The sequence below is a fragment of the Phyllobates terribilis genome, unplaced genomic scaffold (assembly GCF_046119375.1).
Source record: "Phyllobates terribilis strain yellow unplaced genomic scaffold, ASM4611937v1 Scaffold_8__6_contigs__length_399053987, whole genome shotgun sequence".
NCBI classification, from domain to species: domain Eukaryota; kingdom Metazoa; phylum Chordata; class Amphibia; order Anura; family Dendrobatidae; genus Phyllobates; species Phyllobates terribilis.
In genome coordinates, this window is record NW_027362768.1 from 270,597,164 (window position 1) to 270,619,687 (window position 22,524).

Below are 22,524 nucleotides of genomic sequence, written 5' to 3' on the forward strand. Positions count from 1 at the left end.
CTCGGACCAAGCAAAAAATTGGACCTGTGTGCGGCCTCATAGACTAACATTGGTCCGAGTGCAACCTGATGTTTTGTTGGATCGCGCTCAGACAGTGGTGTCAGCGATCCCTAAGCCATTCATGCAGAGATTAAAGTATGCTGTTGGTTGAACTGTTGTTTAACAAACTGTTGTAATACCGACAGTGCCATATACATCTTAGTCCATATTGCCCATTCAACTTGGCCATATATATATATGTTCAGTGACAATGGGCACAAAACAAAAATTATTTCTGAAAATATTCTTTCAACAAAAGGTCTTTTATGAATGATTGATCTTTCATTGAACAAAAGATCTTCTTCCAACTTTCAGCCTAAGACTATTTGGTCAGTATTCGGTCAGTATTTTTTCTCAGGAGTGGGAGCCAAAACCAGGAGTGGGTGATAAATGCAGAATTGGTGACTTGTTTCTGTCATACCTTTTCTCTGATTGTTCCTCACCTGGTTTTGGCTCCCACTCCTGAGAAAAAATACTGACCAATTACTGATAGTGGGGCCATGGGCTAATAAACAGAACTGACTTCATTTCAAATGATGATACTCTTTGTTTGGTTGGTTAAAACAATAGTTCGTTCTTCCGTATTTTCCTGAGGAATGTCCGTTTTGGTTGAAAAAATTAATTTTCATTGACTTTAAAGCGAATATGTCACCAGATTTTTGACACCACACCTGAGAGCAGCAAAATGTACAATAGAGCGAGCCAAAGACCGTTTCCAGCGATGTGTCCCTTACATGGCTGCTTGCCGTAGTTTTGATAATCTTCTACAGATAACAGTGATTTTATCACTAGAGGACTAGTAAACTTGCTGTCATGTAGTCCGCCATATTCAGGATCTCTGTATAACCCCGCCCTACCACTGATTGCTAGCTTTCTGCCTATGCACAGTTTACACGGAAAGCTGCCAATCAGTGGTGTGAGCGGATTATACAGAGCTCAGCATTCAGGTAACTGGTAGATCTGCAGCAGATAAAACTGTGATTTTAGCAAAATTGCACCATGCAACCCAATAAGTGACGCATCGTTACAATCAGGGTCTCTGCCTCTACATCATGCTGCTCTGACAGATTCCCGTTAAAGCGAATATGGCAGCAGGATTTACCCCTATTTACTGATTACAGAGCTGCATTTGTCATTTCACACTAATTTCTAGCGACCCCAATGTTTAGGCAAGTTCTTAGCACAATCAGAAAATCACTTTATTATTATTGTGGTGCTAGATATTATAATTAGCTGGACTAGTCTAAGAGGCATGCACTTAGGCCCCTATTCATCATTGTTAAAGGGAATCTGTCACCCCCTGGGACCTATCGGACCTCTAATATGGGCATACAGGTGATAGAAATGTAAATCTATTGTCACGCCAGGTGTGGGAAAGACTTAGTGCAACACTGAGGGAAGAGGGAAAGGGAGCCCAGACACTAGGGAAAGGGGGAAGTGGAGACCTCCTAGTCTAGTCTAGTGTCACCTTGTCTCAACTACCATCCCTATATTGCCTCTACAGCAATTGCTGCACACATGCCTCGCCCTGTCTTTCCCTGGCTTATGGCTAAGGCTAGGGATGGGAGGAGATGAGCACTAGTCGATCTCAGCTAAACACTATAGAAAACAAGGGTAGACAAACAGTGGGGATTGCTTAGCTTTATACGACTCCAAATGTGCACACGGACTCAAGCTTCAGAGAGGACGAAGCACTGCTCCTGCCAAAACCTCACAAGTAGAAATGAATATAGCCGACACCTCCCTCTCAGACACACCAGGTATATATACACCCAGGCCAGGAGCTAATTAGCAAGAGGGAGGTACTGCAACTGCAGGGCGACTGTCTGTCACTTCTGATACACCCGTGACATCTATACATACCTGTATGGCCCATATTAGAGGTCTGCTTGTTTTGAAATATCTTTTTATGAAATTTGTTTTCCTATGCTTGGCATCCGGGGGACGCCAAGAATTCCCTGCATACTTACTTGGAGACGCCAAGAAATCCCCACCTACCTACTTAATTTACATATTCCCCCTTCCTCTGCCATCCCGTGCATGTCACAGGGCCCTGTGATGTGCAGTCTAAGTCTGCATATCCCCCGCATGCGCAATGCGCCTATAACGTAAGGCGTATTTTTTTTTCTCTCGGCCCTATTTTACACTGCTGGGCTCTAGTGCACAGTTTACTTACAATGGTAAAGTATACACTAAAAAGGTAAAAGACAGAATTTAACTGAATCCTTCAACAGATTGAATGCTCATAATGCAAAATAAATGGCAACGAATTTTCAGCCATGTCAGACTATTAAGCAATTTCTATATCCACCGCTCACATTTTCACCATTTTTCTGTTACAATATATATTAATTTGAGACCATGCATTGCCATTTTTTACAGTATGCATTTTTTTTTTGACACTTCACAGACTGTAGAAGTGAAATCCTATGTTTTGAATATTTAACTTCTAGTTTTTGAAAATAAAAAGAAGTTATTTTTAACTTATTTAAAGGCTATGCTAACTTTGTCAGTAATGTTCAGGCTATGATCAATTTCTGATCTTGATTTCAGATTATTGATTCAATAATGGCTCTCTTCCGAGTGGATTTTAGTGGGCGTGGAGAGTTGGCTGAAGACAGCAGAAACTAGCTCAGATGCTGTCTAGGCTTCAGAAAATTTCAGAAGGTGAGTTTCCTAAATTAATAACATTTTGTTAATTTAAAAGACAGCAATCACTTCAACAAGCACCTTGCCAAATACTGTCTGCTTTTGTATACAGGATTTATAAGCAAATACTCATACATATGGTGGTATCATGTCACAAGGCAAAATTGATAACTATGTGGCTTGGTGAACAAAACATTGAAATTTTGGATAATTGACCAGGAAACTTCCCAGATCTCAATCACGTTGAGTTGGGCTGTGGTCAAGCAAAAAATGGGTGGACAAACAAAAACACCAAAATCGTGATAAAGCACTGATTAGACAAAAATGGGCTGTCATCAGTCAGGATTTGGCCCAGAAAATGATATCCAGCTACCAGAGTGAAGGGCAGATATCTTTAAAAATAACGATCAACCCTGTAAATTTTATGCGTTTGCATAAACTTGATGTATTTGTCAATAAAAGTAAAAAATGTATAAAATGCTGATAATTGTACGTCAGTAACCATAGAAATATCCAACTAAAAGATCTAAAAACACCAGAATTTGTCAGTCTTAAACATTTGGCCGCAACTTTATTTTCATGTGGCACCTGTAACAGCTTATTCTGCAGCCCATTCTTTAAAGCGATTCTGTCAGCACCGAATGACTGTTCAAACCAAGTACAGGCTCTCAGTGCTTCACGGCGGGGCCAATCATTTAAATACACCTTCTCACCTGTTTGGTTTTCATCTATAGGCTGGTCTTCTTTGGCTCTATGAAGACTGAGCTGTCAATCAAAGAAGAGGGGGACATACAGGGGCAGATACAGGGAAAAACAAGCAGATGGAAGGTGTACAAGTATTTAAATGATTAGCCCCGCCGTAATGCACCGAGCGGCGGGACTTAGTTTGAACAGTCATTCTGTGCTGTCCGTTCAAGGTCTCATGCAGACAAGAATATTATATAAACATGTGCTATCCAAGCTAAAATTGGCACACGTACATAAAAAACGGACACAGAGAGGGCATATGGATGACAATATGGATGAAAAATGGACGATTTTTCCTATGCTTTTTTAAACTCTGGTTAAGGGCTCGCTCACATGAACGTATAACACGGCCGAGTGCTAGCCGATGTTTTATTACTTGGACCAATGTTATACTGTGGGGCAGTGCACTCAGATGTCATCCAAGTACAGTCCTACATCCGTGGCCACAAACAATGGAGAGGATGGAGAAATTACGTTCTCCATCTTCTCCACCCCTGTGATCCGATTCTCGCATGGGAGATAATCGCATTACACTTAGATTACACTCTCCTGAGTACACCGATACCTCATATGTGGAGGAAAACTACTTTTGAGGCACAGTGCAAAGCCCAGAAGGGAAGAAGCGCCATGTTGGAGTTCAGATGTTGCTGGAATGGTTTGAGGGTGCCATGTCACATTGACAGAGCCCCTGAGGTGTCAGAACAGCGGAAACACTCCATAATTGATGTCATTTTACAAACTACATCTCTCAATGAATTCATCTAGGGGGTGCAGTGAGCATGTTGACACCACATGTGCCTCACAGAAATTTATATCATTGGGTGGTGAAAGATGAAAAATTACATTTTTACCGCTGAACTGTTTTAGCCCCAAATTTTTAATTTTTATAAGTGCTAATAGGAAAAAATGGACATCTCAGTTTGTTGTGCAATTTCTCCTGAGTATGCGAATACCTTACATGTAATCGGGAATTTGAGGCACAGTACAAAACTAAGAAGGGAATGAGTGCCATAATTTAGTGCAGATTTTACTGCCATGATTTTTAGGTGCCATGACCCACTGGGAAAGTGGACTTTGAGGGGGCCTACATATTGGAAATTCCCCCAAAGTGATACCATTTTAAAAACCGCACCCCTCAAATACTTTAAAACTGTTGTCAGGAAATTTTTTAACCCTTCAGTTGCTACACAGAAATTAATACAAAGTGAAAAAAAAAATTCAATTAAATTTTACCACTAAAATCTTGCTTTAGCCCCAAATTTCTCACTTTTGCAAGAGGTAACACCAAAAAGTAGACCCTACAGTTTGTTACCCACTTTCTTACGAATGCGTCGATTCCACACATGTAGTCAAAAAGTTCTGTTTGGACAAACGGCAGAGCTCGGAGTGGAAGGAGCAATATTTGAATTTTGGAACACAAATTTGGCTGAAAGTGATGGTGGGCACCATGTCGAATTTGCAGGGCTCCTAAGGTGCCTAAACAGCAGAAATCCCCAGATAACTGATCCCATTTTGGAAACTACACCCTCAAGCATTTTATCTAGGGGTATAGTGAGAATTTTTAACCTACAGGTACGACACAGAATTTGATAACATTAGGTGATCATATTGAAAAAGTTAATTTTTTTCACAACAATCTTGCTTTAGCCCAAAATTTCTCACTTTTGCAAGAGGTAACACCAAAAAATGGACCCTACAGTTAGTTACCAATTTTCTTATGAGCGTGGCGATACCCCATATGTACAGGTGCATCTCACTAAATTAGAATATCGTCAAAAAGTTAATTTATTTCAGTTCTTCAATACAAAAAGTGAAACTCATATTATATAGTCATTACAAACAGAGTGATCTATTTCAAGTGTTCATTTGTATTAATGTTGATGATTATGGCTTACAGCCAATGAAAACACAAAAGTCATTATCTCAGTAAATTAGAATACTTTATAACAGTTTGAAAAATGTTTTTAAAATCTGAAATGTTGGCCTACTGAAATGTATGTTCAGTAAATGCACTCAATACTTGGTCAGGGCTCCTTTTGCATCAATTACTGCAGCAATGCGGCGTGGCATGGAGTCGATCAGCCTGTGGCACTGCTGAGGTGTTTTGGAAGCCCGGGTTGCTTTCATAGCAGCCTTCAGCTCGTCTGCATTGTTGGGTCTGGTGTCTCTCATCTTCTTCTTGACAATACCCCATAGACTCTCTATGGGGTTAAGGTCAGGCAAGTTTGCTGGCCAATCAAGCACAGTGATACTGTTGTTTTTAAACCAGGTATTGGTACTTTTGGCAGTGTGGACAGGTGCCAAGTCTTGCTGGAGAATGACATTTCCATCTCCAAAAGCTTGTCGGCAGGGAGAAGCATGAAGTGCTCTAAAATTTCCTGGTAGACGGCTGCACCGACTCTGGTCTTGATAAAACACAGTGGACCTACACCAGCAGATGACATGGCTCCCCAAAACATCACTGATTGTGGAAACTTCACAGTAGACCTCAAGCAGCTTTGATTGTGGCCTCTCCACTCTTCCTCCAGACTCTGGGACCTTGATTTCCAAATGAAATGCAAAATTTACTTTGCATTTACTTAGTGTCAATGACTGCCTTCTGGACATCTGTCAAGTCAGCAGTCTTCTCCATGATTGTGGAGCCTATTGAAACAGACTAAGGGACCTTTTTAAATGCTTAGGAAGCCTTTGCAGGTGTTTTTTGTTAATCTAATTTACTGAGTTAATGACTTTTGTGTTTTCATTGGCTGTAAGCCATAATCATCAACATTAACACAAATGAACACTTGAAATAGATCACTCTGTTTGTAATAACTCTATATAATATATGAGTTTCACTTTTTGTATTGAAGAACTGAAATAAATTAACTTTTTGATGATGTTCTAATTTAGTGAGATGCACCTGCAGTCAAAAAGTTCTGTTTAGACAAACAGTAGGGCTCAGATCGGAAGGAGCAATATTTGAATTTTGGAGCACAAATTAGCTGAAATAAATTGCGGGTGACATGTCACATTTGCAGGGCCTCTGAGGCGCCCAAACAGCAGAAGCCTCCCACAATTGACCCTATTTTGGAAACTGCACCCACAAGGATAGGGTCCATCACAGTGATCAAATGGAACCAATAGGAAAAATTCCTCCTGTTGCCATGTGACGGCCGACAGGTATCGTCATCTTTTTTCTGGAAAAGGAGACGGAGGGCCAGGGGATGGATCAGCAGGACCCAGGGAATGGCGGAGGTAGCGGGGAGGGGTTTGGGGACATCATTTCTCTCTCCTCTGACATGTATATCATGTCAGAAGAGAGAGAAATTATTTTAATAGCTGGCACACTTTTTTTTTTTACTTGATCGCCGTTTTTCATTGAATAACAGCGATCACGTGATCGGGGACTGGAAAATATGGCCCTGATCATGTTCTCCCCAGGTAGCTGAGACCCTGGAGATTTTTGGACTCTGGGGGGCGCTATAGACCTATTCCCGATTGCCGTTTTAAAACGGCAATGAGGGAATAAGGCCCCTAAGCGGCCGCTGTTTTAATTTGTATCGGCGGTCGTTAAGGGGTTAAAGCACTGCTTTACAGCTTCCGTGCATATATTTTGTTATGTACATGAGAACAAATCCAATTTGATTCTACAATGAAATAACTTTTCTAATTGTGCCATTTATTTCTTTAGAGTACAATGTTGCTGTATTTATTACAAATCAGATGACTGCTGATCCAGGGGCCACAATGACGTAAGTTACAATTCAAGTTTGAATGGTAGAAATCACAAATTTTACGGTCACATCACTTTGATATGATCTATATCACATCATGTCACATTCAGGGAGAAAAATAAAATGGAGACACCAATATTGGTTTCCAAAAATGATGAAGAAAGGAATCCAGTAGGCAATGTGGTTTGTCCTGATGAAGAAGTCTGTGAACTTTGAAATGCGTTGATAATTAAAAAACACAATTCTCTACACGTTGCCTCTTGGATTCCTTTCTTCATCATTTTTGGAAACCAATATTGGTGTCTTCGGAGCAGAAAAGATCTATTCTCCTTTTTATCCTTCTCTCTGAATGCTTCCTTGGATCTGCAGCAGTAGTTTTCTGAACTTTTTATGGTGTTGTGGACCCACAACCTTCCTTGGTGAGCACATCTCTGCATCTACTGTTCTCCCATTCTCTATCCTTGTAAGACCCTATTTTGCGCTATTGTCGTCCAGCTTTCCTATTGGACATCATATCACATGGCATTCCCACTGATCAGCTGTTATTTGCTCTAGTGGCCACATGAATTAAACACATGTAATAATGCTGCTGGACATATTCATCAAGATTAAGAGTCCACTGCCAGGTATTGCAGAGGAGGTTCTATTCAAAAGACCCAGCATCAGCTGCTACACATTGATTGGAGCTGCACTTTGTTGCTCTGTTCCATGTGCTTACATCTGGCAGCCAACACAGCAAATAACCTATCGGTGGGAGCCCCAGGTATCAGCCACCACCGATATCATATTTATGACCTATCCTTCCGATAGGTCATCAATATGATATAACCAGACAACACCTTTACACCTGTCATGTCCAAGGATTTCAGATATGGCAAAAAAGGCAATGTTTTTTAAATCATCTTTGCGTGTGGCTGTTTATCCTTTATTTGCACCAAATTTGCTCTTTCTCCAATTTTTACTCAATTCCTCCACTTGAGTGAGAATTGCAACTTTTTAAAAACTTCTCCATCCACAAATCAAAAGTGGAAAGAGCAGCATAAAATATATAATTATAACCTCAATTTGACTGAAAAGACTCAATGTCAGGGTATTTACCGTCATCAGTGCAAAATAGGAGTACTGGTTGGCTAGGCAAAAGGGCTTTGTCAGGGAGTCCAAGAAGTATAATTTCTGTTTGTGAAGAGAGCCAAATTGGTAAATGTAAACCCGTAAGACATGCATATTGGATGGATGTAACCCTAATTATCATAAACCTATAAATATACTGAACATTATGAAGTTACTACATAGTGTGTTCCAATCTGAAAACAGAAAAAAGCATGCAGGGTATATATACAGTACATCTGTATAATACCATATGGGGACCAGTATTTTATACGTATCGCCACAGCAACAGGGGTAATTTTGTTGCAATTGTGGCATCCTATTAAAGTACTATCGAGTTCAAGTGAGGGCTTTAGGATGACCCATTATTTCACAAATATTTGTAAGGCCTCACTCAGATATTCATAAATCACGTCTTGTGTTCTATCTGTGTTTCATACCTTTCAAAAGCCATGGTGTGGTTCAGAGTTGGGCTAATTTTTTTGAGTGGAATTGAGTTCTACTTGAATTTTACAAAAATCCGTATTTTCCAGAATGTGGATTTTTTGTAATTCCCTCTTTGCAAACTAAGCAAAATTCAGTCTGATGACCGCCATTTTACTGAACTGGAGTGGGCTGGAATAAGGTTACAAACAATAAATTAAACAATGCTCACCTTGCCGGCCACCTCTACTACTTGCTCATACCCGTATGGTCCTTGGTGCATTTTCTTACCACCGATGTGTGCTGAAACCCCAGGCATCTTCACGCTAGGCCGAGATTTCTGGTTTTGACAAGGCCTGGTATGACACTGCGCATGCGTGAGGATGTCCTTGACCTAGTCGCAGCCAGAAGTCCCTGTCCAGAGTGCATGTCGTAATGTCACGACGTACACTGCGACTTTAGGACCTGCATTCTAAACCGTGACTTCCAGCCCCGACTTGGCAAAGCAGATATCTGCACACGCATGTTATAAGCTTATGATGTGCGACATCTACATCTTACGTTTACTATGCCCTGGGGATCTCTCCAGACCCTAAAGCATAATAAGAGACATTCAATTAATGCAGAATACGGCATGCAAAAACAATCGCAGCATGCTGCTATTGCATCCGTGAATCGGATCACACACACCCATTAAGCCTATGGATGCATGTGAAACATCGCACTGCACTTAGATATCACCCGAGTGCAGTGCGATTCCTGCAGATGCCGGCAATGGAGGAGGTGGAGAAATTAATTTTTCCGTCTCCTCCGCGGCTGTGCTGCGATCTTCTCATGCGAGAGGATTGAAGCACCGAGCACGGACTGTCGGATCCCACTTGCAGCCGAGCAGGAGCATATCCCGCTTGCGTCTCCGGCCTAAGAAATAATCTAGTGCATGCTGTGATTTTTTTCATGTACAAATTTTGTCAGTGAAAAAAAAACGCTCATCTGAGCAGCCAATTGAATAACATTTGGCCATAGTGCTATCCATGTACCGTTCATTTTAACACAGACAGTACTCAGACCGAAAATACGCTCATGTGAACCTACCCTGACAATGACCAAACACTGATGAAACTCAAACTGCTTTGCAAACTAGAAAAAGCACTGATGTTTGAAAGAGGCCTAAAGAAACTTGTGACAATGGGACTGAATGAAAACCCTGAATTTATTATTTAAGAGGTGTGTTCCAATACTTTTGCCTATATAGTATATTTCAGCACAATAAACTGTGCAAGTATGTAAACATTTTTGGGGGTATTTATCATAAGTTTTTTTTTAAGTTAGTATTGTTTATGGCTGCATTTGAACAAAATTTATCAATGTCATACTATGTTTTATGAATGTGGAACATCTTAAGATATTAAAACTTTTGTCTACAAATGTCACTCCTGTGTTTATGCCACCCCATTACTGGAGTGAGTTTGACACTTTTCTTTTAAAATTTTTAGAAAATCACAATTCATACATTTGGCTAAGCTCTCATTTGCATAGATATTTTTAACGTGCTGAAGGGCGGCAGCTGTGGGCAGAGCACTTGTCTGTGGCACCCTGGCACATTACATGAAAGTGGAGGTCCTGGTGGGGTGTGTGGACTTGTGCTGTGTGGACATTACTTCCGTTCAGGCCGCATGTGACCTATGTTGCTGGTTTACCAGTACAAGATGTTTCACAATTCAGTGAGGGAGACCACCATTAAAAAATAAACTGTTTACTGAGCAACAACTTGATGATGATTATATACAAGGGACAGCAGGTACAAAGCCGTATGAACGTTTCCTTTGCAACTTGAAGCATTTTCCACAGTTTACTTCCTCAGTATCTCTATGTCGACTGTTTTTCCCTACTTCACAACTCAGCTTCGACACTACAGTCCTGATCAACAAGTGTCATCTACTTGTTCTGCGGTTCCGCATCCTCTTTCCACTACTGGTGCCCTGAAACTCCTGCTGGGAACCCTTCACTAGTCCCACATACTAAGTCCTGCTTAGGCCCGTTACCTTCCAGCATTATAAGCTCGGGGTCTCGTGGCTAGGCTTCCTCTCCTAGGAATCGTCTCTGGAAGGCTACTCTGTCTCTTAGTCTCTTGTCATTCGGATCTCGCTATCCCTTCTCTTCAGTCTCCTCTCATTTAGGGTCACCCCTGAATGCGGCTCTGTTCACTCCAGGCCCTATCTAACTCTCTGTTAGGAAGTTCTCCACTGTCTTCCCAGATAGTCCCTCCCATTCTGGGTTAGTCACAAACATTAACTCTAACTGTTCCGATTGTCAAACTACAAATATCTAACACACATCATAATTCACATTACTTATCATTAATACTTATTACATTTTACATGACATCTCACATTACACCATATAAGACATTTCACAACATTGAAACTTCAAGGGGAAAAGTGGGCAGCATGTCCATATACTTAAATAACCACACTCACTTTGAATAGTGGTGGGAGCATTGTAAAATGAGATAAAGTTGCAATTTTTTTGTGCAAAAATTTGGTGTAAAACGCTTCATAAATTTTCCACATTGTATATATTCCTCCAGATACTCATAACTATTTGCAAATGTATGAGATGCATACATTACATTATGGGCTGTGCCCATTACATCAAATGCAATGAACAAATTCTCTGATTGTCCATCAGTTGTATGTGTAAAAGATAAAGTGGCTGTTCCAGGAATAATAATGAGATACATGGAGGGGCGTAATGACTGCGGTCGCCGCTGCGACCGGGCCTGGCAGGTGAGGGCCAAGGCCCGCAAACGCCAGCAAAAGCTTCAGCTGGATGTGCGTCCTATACTACTATGGATGTCTATGTGGGTGCATTATACTACTATGGATGTCTGTGGGGGTGCATTATACTACTATGAATGTCTATGGGGTGCATTATACTACTATGTATGTATATGGGGGTGCATTATACTACTATAGATGTCTATGGGGTGCATTATACTACTATGGATGTCTATGGGGTGCATTATACTACTATGGATGTGTATAGGGTGCATTATACTACTATGGATGTCTATGTGGGTGCATTATACTACTATGAATGTCTGTGGGGGTGCATTATACTACTATGAATGTCTATGGGGTGCATTATACTACTATGTATGTATATGGGGGTGCATTATACTACTATAGATGTCTATGGGGTGCATTATACTACTATGGATGTCTATGGGGTGCATTATACTACTATGGATGTGTATAGGGTGCATTATACTACTATGGATGTCTATGTGGGTGCATTATACTACTATGGATGTCTGTGGGGGTGCATTATACTACTATGGATGTCTATGGGATTGCATTATAAAACTATAGATGTTTATGGGCTACATTATACTAATATTGATGTCTATGGGGGTGCATTATACTACAGTTGATGCCTATGGGATGCATTATACTACTATAGATGTCTGTGGAGTGCATTAGACTACTATGGATGTCTATGGGGGTGCATTATGCTGCTATAGATGTCTATGGGGTGCATTATACTACAGTCGATGCCTATGGGATGCATTATACTACTATGGATGTCTATGGGGTGCATTAGACTACTATGGATCTATATGGGGGTGCATTATACTGCTAAAGATGTCTATGGGGTGCATTATACTACTATGGATGTCTCTGGGGGTGTGTTATACTACTATGCATGTCTATGTGGTGCATTATACTACTATGGATGTCTGTGGGGTGCATTATACTACTATGGATGTGTCTATGGGGTGCATTATACTACCATGGATGTGTCTATGGGGTGCATTATACTACTATGGATGTCTATGGGGGTGCATTATACTACTGCTGATGTCTATGGGGGTGCATTATACTACTATTGTTGACTATGGGGGTGCATTATACTTTATGGATGACTATGAGCTGTGCATTATACTTTATGGAGGACTATGACCTGTGCAGTATATTATATAGAGAACTATGGAGACTGCGTTTATACTTCTTCTATGGAGCCACATGACTTCTATGTACGCCCCTGGTGAGTACAGTATAATGGTTTATTTTCTTCTCTACATTAAAGAACAGCGGCAGAACGGGGAACATATGTACCAGGATGGGGGATATTCAGTATATCATGATGGTGCCAAGGATAAGAGACATCTATACCAGGATGGGGGCAGGGGGCCGGTCCAAATTTTGCACCGGGGCCCATCAGACTATAGCTACGACACTGGATACATGCTTGATACATGGTCCAATGATTTCTTTGGAAAAGATGTCACTAGATTTTTAGTTTTGGTTCTTTATTCCTCTTAGATCTTTTGGAATCTTCTGCGTCTAATCCGTTGTCACCCCCATGCTATGTACAATATGTGCATGATATCCTATGAAATATTATACAAGTTGTCACTGGGTCCTATCCGGTATCACACAATCAGCAGAGCCAGAGATGAGTGAACAGTGGCAAGAACCTTTATTACATGCAAACCGAAAGGGCCATGAACAATCCACCACACAGAGGGTAAAATACTCCAGGAACATGGATACAGTCCAGTAATGGGATAAATGCCCCGGGGGATAAGAGTCAAGCAATCCACCAGACGGAGGATGAAATAGTCTAGATACGTTTCCATATAGACTCCTCCAGCAGTATTTCCAGGGCAATCCGGGTTTCTCCAAGTCTCTCCGGAGTGCTGGCCTTCACATCAGCGTCCCACAAAGGACCTATCTTGCTGGTTTCTCTCCCCAGAAGGATAGAAAATTCCTCTTCATGCCCACATTTGTGTTTCAAGTCATCATCCACAGGTCAGGGGGGGAGATGGCAGGAGCTCACCTCTCATTGTTTGAATATTTAATCAACCTGCATAGTTTGTCCTCCTCTGCTCTGCAGGTCAACAAGCCACAGGGTCCCATACAATGGTCAATCAACATATCAAACATCGATTGTTCAATGATCCTACGTCCCTGTTTTGCAAAGATAGCAGACAATACCCTGTAGGAGCTGATATAAGATGCAAACAGCAGCCATTCAAAAGTATCAAGAGTAAACTTTTAAAACTCATAAGACAACAGTCTTTAGACGTCTGGATAATTAAGATTAAATGCTGTGTAGTCACCTTAGAGGGAATACACAGAATGATACAGAGCAACAAGACAACACTCCGAAATTCAATAAAAATATTAACATAGACAGAATGATACCCCACACACCATATCACACCATCACAAACACTATAAAGACCATGATCACGGTTTGAAATGGTAATATACATAATAATGGTTTAATATATAAGATGATTGTTTATATTTAGTTTTCAAAAACCTCTTTTTCTCTAGCTTTCAAGCAGATCCCAATAAGCCCATTGGAGGCCATATACTTGCACATGCTTCAACAACAAGAATCAGCTTAAGAAAAGGAAGAGGCGAGCTGCGTATTGGTAAAATTTATGACAGGTGATGACAAAGATGTCCACATTGCTTTTTTTCCATCTATGTGCTCTAATGGAGCATATGAATAGGGGTTGTCCAAGGGCTCATTTAGATGTCACGTCTTCTCATACGAGTGCTATATTTTTCATGTGCGGATTAAATGTGTTTTTACTGCGTTTCTACTGCAGAAATGCACTAAAAGCAAATATGCAATTTTTATCTGTGGATTTTCTGCATCTCATTCAACTTTACGGGTTAAAACAGCAGTTAAAACATATATTTACCGCAATTGAAATGAACATGCTACGGAATTCAAAAACACACCACAGGTTCATTTCTACAGTGTTAAATATCAGCACAGCGGGCATGAGATTTGCATAAAACACATCCACTTTGCTGTTTCTGTAATGTGCTGCATTTTTGTGTGTGAAAATAGCGCAACAAATTCTCACTGTGGGAAACTTAGCCTAAGCATCCACTCACATCTGATTACATATGGGAACCATATTCTTTGTCAGATCCTTTGTACAATTGGATACCACTGGTGCGTGGCAACCTTTTAAACAATAATGTCTTAAGCAGACAGTCTATTTAAACTAATCTGAAATTAGTAACATTTGGCAGATTCTATGAGATTCTGTACACCCCGGTCAGGAAAAAATGGCATGTTTCATCCCCCTCAAGATGAGAATATCCTTCACCATATAGAGCACATATGTTATTGCACATTGGACTCGCTGTATGCCCGAGGCATAGCCCATAAAGGTTGTTTCCAATATAACAAAAGTGATAGCTTATTGCTTTGATATGCCTTTGACGCGCCCCCTGGGCCAGTGCTGTAGTGCGGCGCGCGTGCGTGCGGGGAATACCCGGAGCCGGATCCGATGGGGGTAGTAGTCTTCGTGTGGCGGTGACCCGGTCCGTGCCCAGGGTGGTCAAACTAAGTGGCAGTTATTGGTATGATGGTATTAGTGTCCGACTACGCCACCCGTTGAATGCGGCTATGAAGCCGCCGCTGCAGGGCAGTCCGCTGAGGCCGGTGGTACGGATGTGCAGCGTGGATGGTATAACCCCCAACGGGAGGGGTATAGCCTCAGGGCAGCTGATGAAGCAGGAAAAGATGGTAGTAGTAGTGGTGGTGTGACAAGGAAGCTCAGAGACGTGCAATTGCAGTTTTCACAGCTTTACTCACAGTTCTTTATCAGGTCCCTTGTGTACAGCTAGGACCACCCGAGCCGTGCTGCGTCCACCAGGTCCGGGACTCGGCCAACTACCAGGCAGTTCCAGAGCGTGGTCCTGAGCTCCCCTCTCTTCCTTTCTACTGGCCGTCCCCACCAGGGATCCACCTTTGTCCAGCTCCCTCGGGCCTTCTGGTGGTGAAACCTTTCCCGGTTTCCCTGACCCTATATGGTATGCCTTCCTGGTAGATATGGCGAGGGGTCGCGCCAAAACTTGTCCACGACCTCCGGTTCCTGGCTAAGGATAATTGGCCTCCACCAGTTTGGGATCCGGCACCCTGTTCTGCCAACCCTTCACCCGTTATTTCGTGGGATCTCAGGGTTCCCTCTCTCTTGCGTCTCTGGGCCTTTCCTGGTGTTTCTGTTCCTTCTTCCTCTGACTTCTCTCTCTCTCCCTCTCTCAGCTTCAGGCCTCCACTCCAGGCCTGACTCTGGAGCTGGGCCCAGACTGAGCCACAGCTCCCTATCAGCCCTCTCTGGCTGAGCTCCTCTCTGCACAGAACAGACCCTGTCCTAAGATGGTGCCCACCTTATATACTCCCTCTGACACCCGAGCCCAGGTGACGAGCAACCAATGGGCTCCTACCTCTGCCCAGAGTCCCTCCCCTCTCTGCTCCTACACCACTAGGATGTTCCTCCCCCCTCCCCACTCCAGCCAGGGACAGAAGCTGTCGTACCTGCACATCTATCTGGTGGGAGTACCGTTGATCTGTCCCCCGGAAATGGGGTGAGTGTGGTGCATGCAGCTAACTGAGCCCAGTTCCACACTCCATCCTTACCCGGGAGTGGAATACCACACCTCTGGTCTGAGGTGCAATACCCCTGTAGCAGCCGAGTCCTCGGGGTGCTACACCTTCACTTTGTAACACCTAAATAACACCTAAAAGTAAGGTCCAATAACATAATCTATTACCACTGGAAATCAGTCTCATATTGTTCATATGAGTTTCTATATTTTAGATCCAGCTTCGATAAATTAGCATAATGCTGCTCTAAAACCTAACTTTTGTCAATTTAAAACATTAAAAGTGTGCATTCTCCTTTCAGTGATATATACAAATGCATATTCAATATTTGGTAACCCTCTTTTAATATGTCAACCACACACTGTATCATCTCTCATTGGAAAGGTGATAAATTGGCTTGATGGAGAATGTTTCTTTACATTTTTGAGATATCTATTGAGCATACTGTCTTAATCAATATAGATCTCAGCGTCTGATAAGCCTGTAACTAATATTAAAGTGGTTGTCCACTACTAGTGACGGCACCGTTTCAGCAGTTTTGGCACTGGCTCTCCAAGGGGCTCATGTGACATTGCTGTCACGCAATCCTTGTGGCCATTCAGCGCTGGCTTCACTCTCCTTCTCCTACGGACGTAATTGACATCCTGAGGAAGTGAGAGCTGCGACTGGTCTCTCACTTCCTCCGGATGTCTTGATTTGTGTACTTAATTAGTTGTGTACTTAATTAGTAGCATGACTCTTAAGGGAATACTGTATATTTAGGAATATGCCCATTAATTTTATTACACAATATAACCATATTTTAGAAGTGATTACCATATCTACAGTTAATACACTACATAGATGACATTACTGATTCTGCCAGTCTAACGGAATCCTGAAAGCTGAGGTCGATCAATGGTCACTGATTGGTCACGTGAAATAACTGTCATGGTACAGTCAGCAAATGCAGCGATTGCAGCTATCCCAGGAACGGAGCAGTTGCAGGAGATAAGTAATATTTTCATTTTATGATCGGCTGTGCAGCTATTATAAAGGGATTATCTCTGTGCTTAGTTGCAGGAGGCAGTTCGCTGCTGTAGATTGACAGATTGTCTATCTGTTGCCTCTGGTCTGAATTGAGCATCCTCTCATGCAGCTATCACAAGCAGTTTTGTCTTTGCAACATGGGAAAAGAGCAAGTTCACTGAGCCTGGTTGGATCCAGCGAAACGGTCATTTTCATAGCTGCACGAGGAGGCTATAAAGCATACATATATGTGTGCTTCTTACCTAGGTAACAGGCCACACCAAGACTGCAGGGTAGTCGGGAACCTAGGCAATGAGCTGTACACGATAGAAAAAAAATCTCTGCGTTCTTGAGAACAGAAAATAATTGTAATAAAAAGTAAATAGCAATATTGCTTGTTTTTACTACCACATTGCAATTGTAGCCACATACAGTAAAAACGTGAGACAACCTCTTTAAGAATGCGTTGTCCAGTAGTGGACAACCCTTTTAAGAAAGTGTGCACAACAGTCATCCCAAAAATTTAAAGAGACATTCCCCAATATTGAAAGGAGGAAGTATACGATCTACCAAACAAATTGATCACCTTCTCAATTAAAAATAATGTTTAACTTGTATAGCCGGCATAAGCCGCTGAGCCCAGTGAATGGCTATAGCAGCTACATGCGCTTGTACTCACGCCACCGCTACAGTCTGTAAACAATCACTGGGAGCAGCGTCTGAGAGCCATCACTAGAGCAGGGGCCAGTAAGTGGACCTCATTGAAGCCTAATGGATAAAAAATATTAACAGAAAACCCATTTTACTTTGACAAGTATGTTAAATCCTAAAATGAAAAATTAGAAGATATCAGTAAAAAATATTTCCTTTTTTTTGTTGATAGCCCTGAAATGCCAGAAAATGAAGCCACATTTGCAATCACTGCTGGTGGTATTAACGATGCAAAGGAGTGATACCTGATTTATACAAACTATTTAAAAAGGTTTAATATCTACTTGCAGTTTTCTAGTAATTTGATTATATAACTACTGCAGAAATGTTTTAACATATTTTTATTAATTGGTTCAATGGTTTAATTTACAAAAAAGGTTGGTCGTTTAAAGTAATTGTTTTATGTGTGTATTTATGCATATTTATTTATATGCTGACCATAGAAGTATTGTACCTTATAGTTAAACAATCTCTGTAGGATAACACAGGTTTCTTATATATGCAGAAGATATGGTGGTGCTCTGCATCAAATTGCTGTTTCAAGAAAAGATAAAAACCAAGATGGCTCTTGGCAAAAGTAAAATCTCTTTCTTAATACAAAAGGCTTAAAATAGCAGTACTTGCTGTTTAGAGATTTGTAAGCATTGTGGATTAATAAATAAGAAAATATTTTATTTTTGACAAGTGACACATCTTTTGTTATCTCTTGTTGGATTATTAATGTGTAGGTTTGCCTGTATAGATGACTTCTATAGACTCAAAACAGTGATAATATTCAAGAATTAAACAATTGAAAAAATGTTATTTTCATGCTTGATTGCTGTTCATCTTCAAAGAAATAAATAAGCCAAGTTTTACAGGCTGAAGATGCTTCAGGGAATTCTGGTTTCTTTTTTCACCAAGCGTCTTGCGTGTAGTTTTTTCAGTCATTTCCTGTGCGTTTTTTTCTGATGGTTCTGGCCACTGACATGTTTTCCCATGGTTTTTGTGACATCTTTTGTACTGTCGTTTTCCGGTTGTTTTTTTCACTCCATTGAATAATGAAGAAACCGCTAGTGTTTTTTTAAAGCAAAAACAATGTCAAAATGCTTCAAAAAATGTCCGGGCATCGCTTTACTTTTTACATTGATTTGTGTTGTATAGTACAGTGTGGCTTCCGAACAGAAAAAGGCAGAAGAATGGACATGTCACTTAATTGCTTGGCAGTTTTAGAAACCTGAAACGGTTAAAACATGAACATATGCATGTGGCACCCCAGGGGTCTGGTTTCCCACAGTAATGTAATGTTATGTCTGAGAGCAGGTGGGAGGTCCTTTGGTCAGGGATCCTGTGCATGCCACACCTCCTGCCCAGTCTTGGGAGGGGAAGACCTTCCCCTATATAAACCCGGGGCTGAAGCAGGGTTAGTCAGTCAAGGAGAGTAGAGACAAGAAACAGTCACAGGAAGAAACAGCAGAAGCTCAGTGGGAGCAATACTACTACAAGTCAGGGGCTGGCAGCTGCAGAGCTCGCCCTGACTGAGAAGCTTTCTTACCGGACCCGGCGTCCGAGGCTGTGGGGACTAACTCTTACCCAGCAGCAGAAGCCGACCGGCAGGGGATTTCAGGTCCTCAGGCCCAGAAACCCGAAGGCACGGTCACACGCGTGGGACCAGCGCCGCCATCGTGGAGCGGAAGCCATTAGAAGGCCCCGAGTCACCGGCCATACGGGTGAGCACCACACGGTACACTCAGGGACGTGGGCTACTTATATCCGCTTCTAGCAAGGTAGCCAGAAGAGTACAGTCAGTTTGGGAGGCCTACAACTCCGCCTGGCCAGGGGAGATCCCATCTGCTCAAGGACTGACCAGGCCCCGTTCGCTAGCAAGTACTCCGGGAGGGTCTATCGTTGTTACCAGTAAAGACCCTGAATTACACCGCACCGTCTGAGTGGTTCCTGCTACGCTCATCTTCCACGTCGGCTGCCCTGAGGCCATACCCCTCCCGTTGGGGGTTATACTATCACGCTGCACAATTCTACACCGGCCTCAGCGGTCTGCCCTGCAGCGGCAGCTCCATAGCTGCAAATCAACGGGTGGCGTAGTCGACACTCAAATAACATCTATCAAGACTGCCACACACTGAGTTGACTCCCTGGGCACGGACCGGGTCCCCGCCACTCGGAGACTACAACCCTCATCTGATCCGGTTCCGGGTAAGCCCCCGTGCGCGAGACGCTGCGCGACACAGCAGGCCCAGGAGCGCGTCATGCACAGCAAGTTCTTTTCAAACACATATGTTCATTGTTTTGAGTATTTTGTGACATGTTTTTCAGGCAGTCGATTGCAGTGTAATAAATTCTGATTTCAATGTTCAAACACTATGAGAGAGAGAGAGCGGTTGCCATGATCATATCGAAACCCCAATTTTAAGATATAACTTTTATTGATCATGTTAAAAAAAGGTCTCAAGACCATAAAAAGACACACAAAACAGTATACACAAAACCACAATAATTTGTGATGACAAAACCTAATTCTTACTGATGTCCTACACTTCCCCTGGACTCTCCCTGCGTACCAGCGGAGGTTGGCACCCTAAGGGGGGAACGTTGTGGCGCCCCTGCTCCTCGGCGGTTCACCCTGTGGTCCCTCACCAAGTCCCTATCTATATATACCGTGAGGAAACCTAGCACTATACAGAGTCCAATCTCAAATACTAAGGGAAAGTGCAGGTACGATAAGGTTAGATCACAAAATATAAACAAGGATATATAAAGATGTATGGGTAACTCCAACAAAGATCACATGTCTCTGGACAAGGTTTATTTTTTGAAAAAAAACTCTTAGCCCAATAAAAAATACAAAATAGGCCAAATCTTAGTAAAGTGCAGTGTGTTTATATAGACATCTGTTAGTACAAATTAGCGCACATAGGACCTACACCCATATGATTTAGGTGCTGAGATTTAATATGCAACACATGATAGTATTCTTGATAAATAAAAGGAATTGTACTTATCCAAAGAGATTGTGTCCCTGGTCATAGATATTCCCCTATCACCTCATTGCCTCGACGCGTTTCGCCAAACACTGGCTTATCAGGAGGACCAAAAGATAATGGATGTGTGGATATCAGAAAGAGCGGTTGCCACCTCTCACCACTGCTCTGGATGTAGCAGAGTCGGGGATAGTTGTGGAACCTCCTTATTATGGATTTACGGTGGACCCTTGTAGATTACTTTTATTTTTGCTAATAAATGGGTAAAGGAGGGTAATTGTGCTTTTTACAATTAAAGGACTGTTCTCTGTGTTCGTGTTTATTTCTTTTTCTGACTGATACCTCTCAATTATTAGCCCCCGGGCTTGAGGTCAGCTGACATTACACAGCTGAAATCAACCCCAAAACCATTACCCTGATTGCCCACGCACCAGGGCAATTGGGAAAAGCCGAGGCTAAGCGCCAGAATTGGTGCGTCTAATGGATGCGCCATTTCTGGGGTGGCTGAGGGCTGGTGCTATGAGTCTGGGAAAGGGCCAATATCCATGGGCTCTTCCCAGCCTATTAATATCAGCCCGCAGCTGTCTGCTTAGCCTTTGCTGGTTATTAAAAATAGGGGGAACCCCACATTTTTTTTCTTTTATTTATTCTCTGCTAAATAGAAGTACAGAAACCTATGCACGCAAAACACCGATTATATATCTCACTGACATATATTTATCCTATCTATCCATTCACACTGATATGTACTTGCCACACAGACCTCACTGGTACTGGTTTTTCCTGTACCAGAATCACCAGGACGTGTGAATGGGGCCTAACTCTGTTTACTCATTATACCATACTACAGGAGACTGGTAAGGCTTAGAACCCACATACAGAAACTCACCATGTCTGTGCTAGATTTTTAGAACCCACAATAGAGTGCAATCTAAGCTCCACACTCTAATTTTCTGATACACTTTGGCCATGCTCTTTTCCTATAACTATATATCTGCTCCTTTCTTGCAAAACCAAACTCCCAGAATCCTGAAGAAGTTTGGTTTCATAGTAAATGGGAAGGGAATAGAGGAAGACAAGTGCCACTTCCTAAAGAGTATAGCCTCTGACTATAGTTGACCTATGCTTGTGAAGCCCAGAAGAATCCTTTGCAGGTATGGACAAGTGCACGCACCAAATGGCGTTTAGTGCAGAATACAATTATGTATCTCATGTACAGTGATCACATGACATTCTGGTGTTTTGATATGATGAGCCCTTTGATCTATTCATTCTTAAAATGACCAGATTTTTAGCCATTAACCTGTACTGTAATAAAAATCTAAAGATACAATAGGTTAAACTAAGAATAAGTAGCTTCCAAGAGCGATGGGGTTAGTAATGGGGGTGTCTGACTTACACCTCTCGATTACTAACCCCTGGGCTTGATGTTGGCAGACATTACACAGCTGACATCAGCCCCAAAACCATTAACCCGATTGCCAAAGCACCAGGGCAATCTGGAAGAGCCTAGGCTAAGCGGAAGAATTCTTTATTTACAAATTGCCATAAGGCAAATAAGCCCTAACTAAAGGTTCTGTGATTATTTAAAAGGAAATCTTTATTATTTATTTATCACATGATCAACTTATGTGCAATATTAAAAAACAAGTTTGTGTTGGTCCTTGAAACAATTTCCAAATACTGAGTTAGAGCTTTAGATAATACTTCCAATACCAGTGAAA

The 22,524-nt window shown here is 41.9% G+C and overlaps 1 pseudogene; it reads left to right on the plus strand.

The window, feature by feature from the left end:
• Window positions 1-18,583, plus strand: part of LOC141157737 (meiotic recombination protein DMC1/LIM15 homolog) — a 195,143-nt pseudogene extending 176,560 nt beyond the window's left edge.
• Window positions 18,584-22,524: the final 3,941 nt, after the last annotated feature.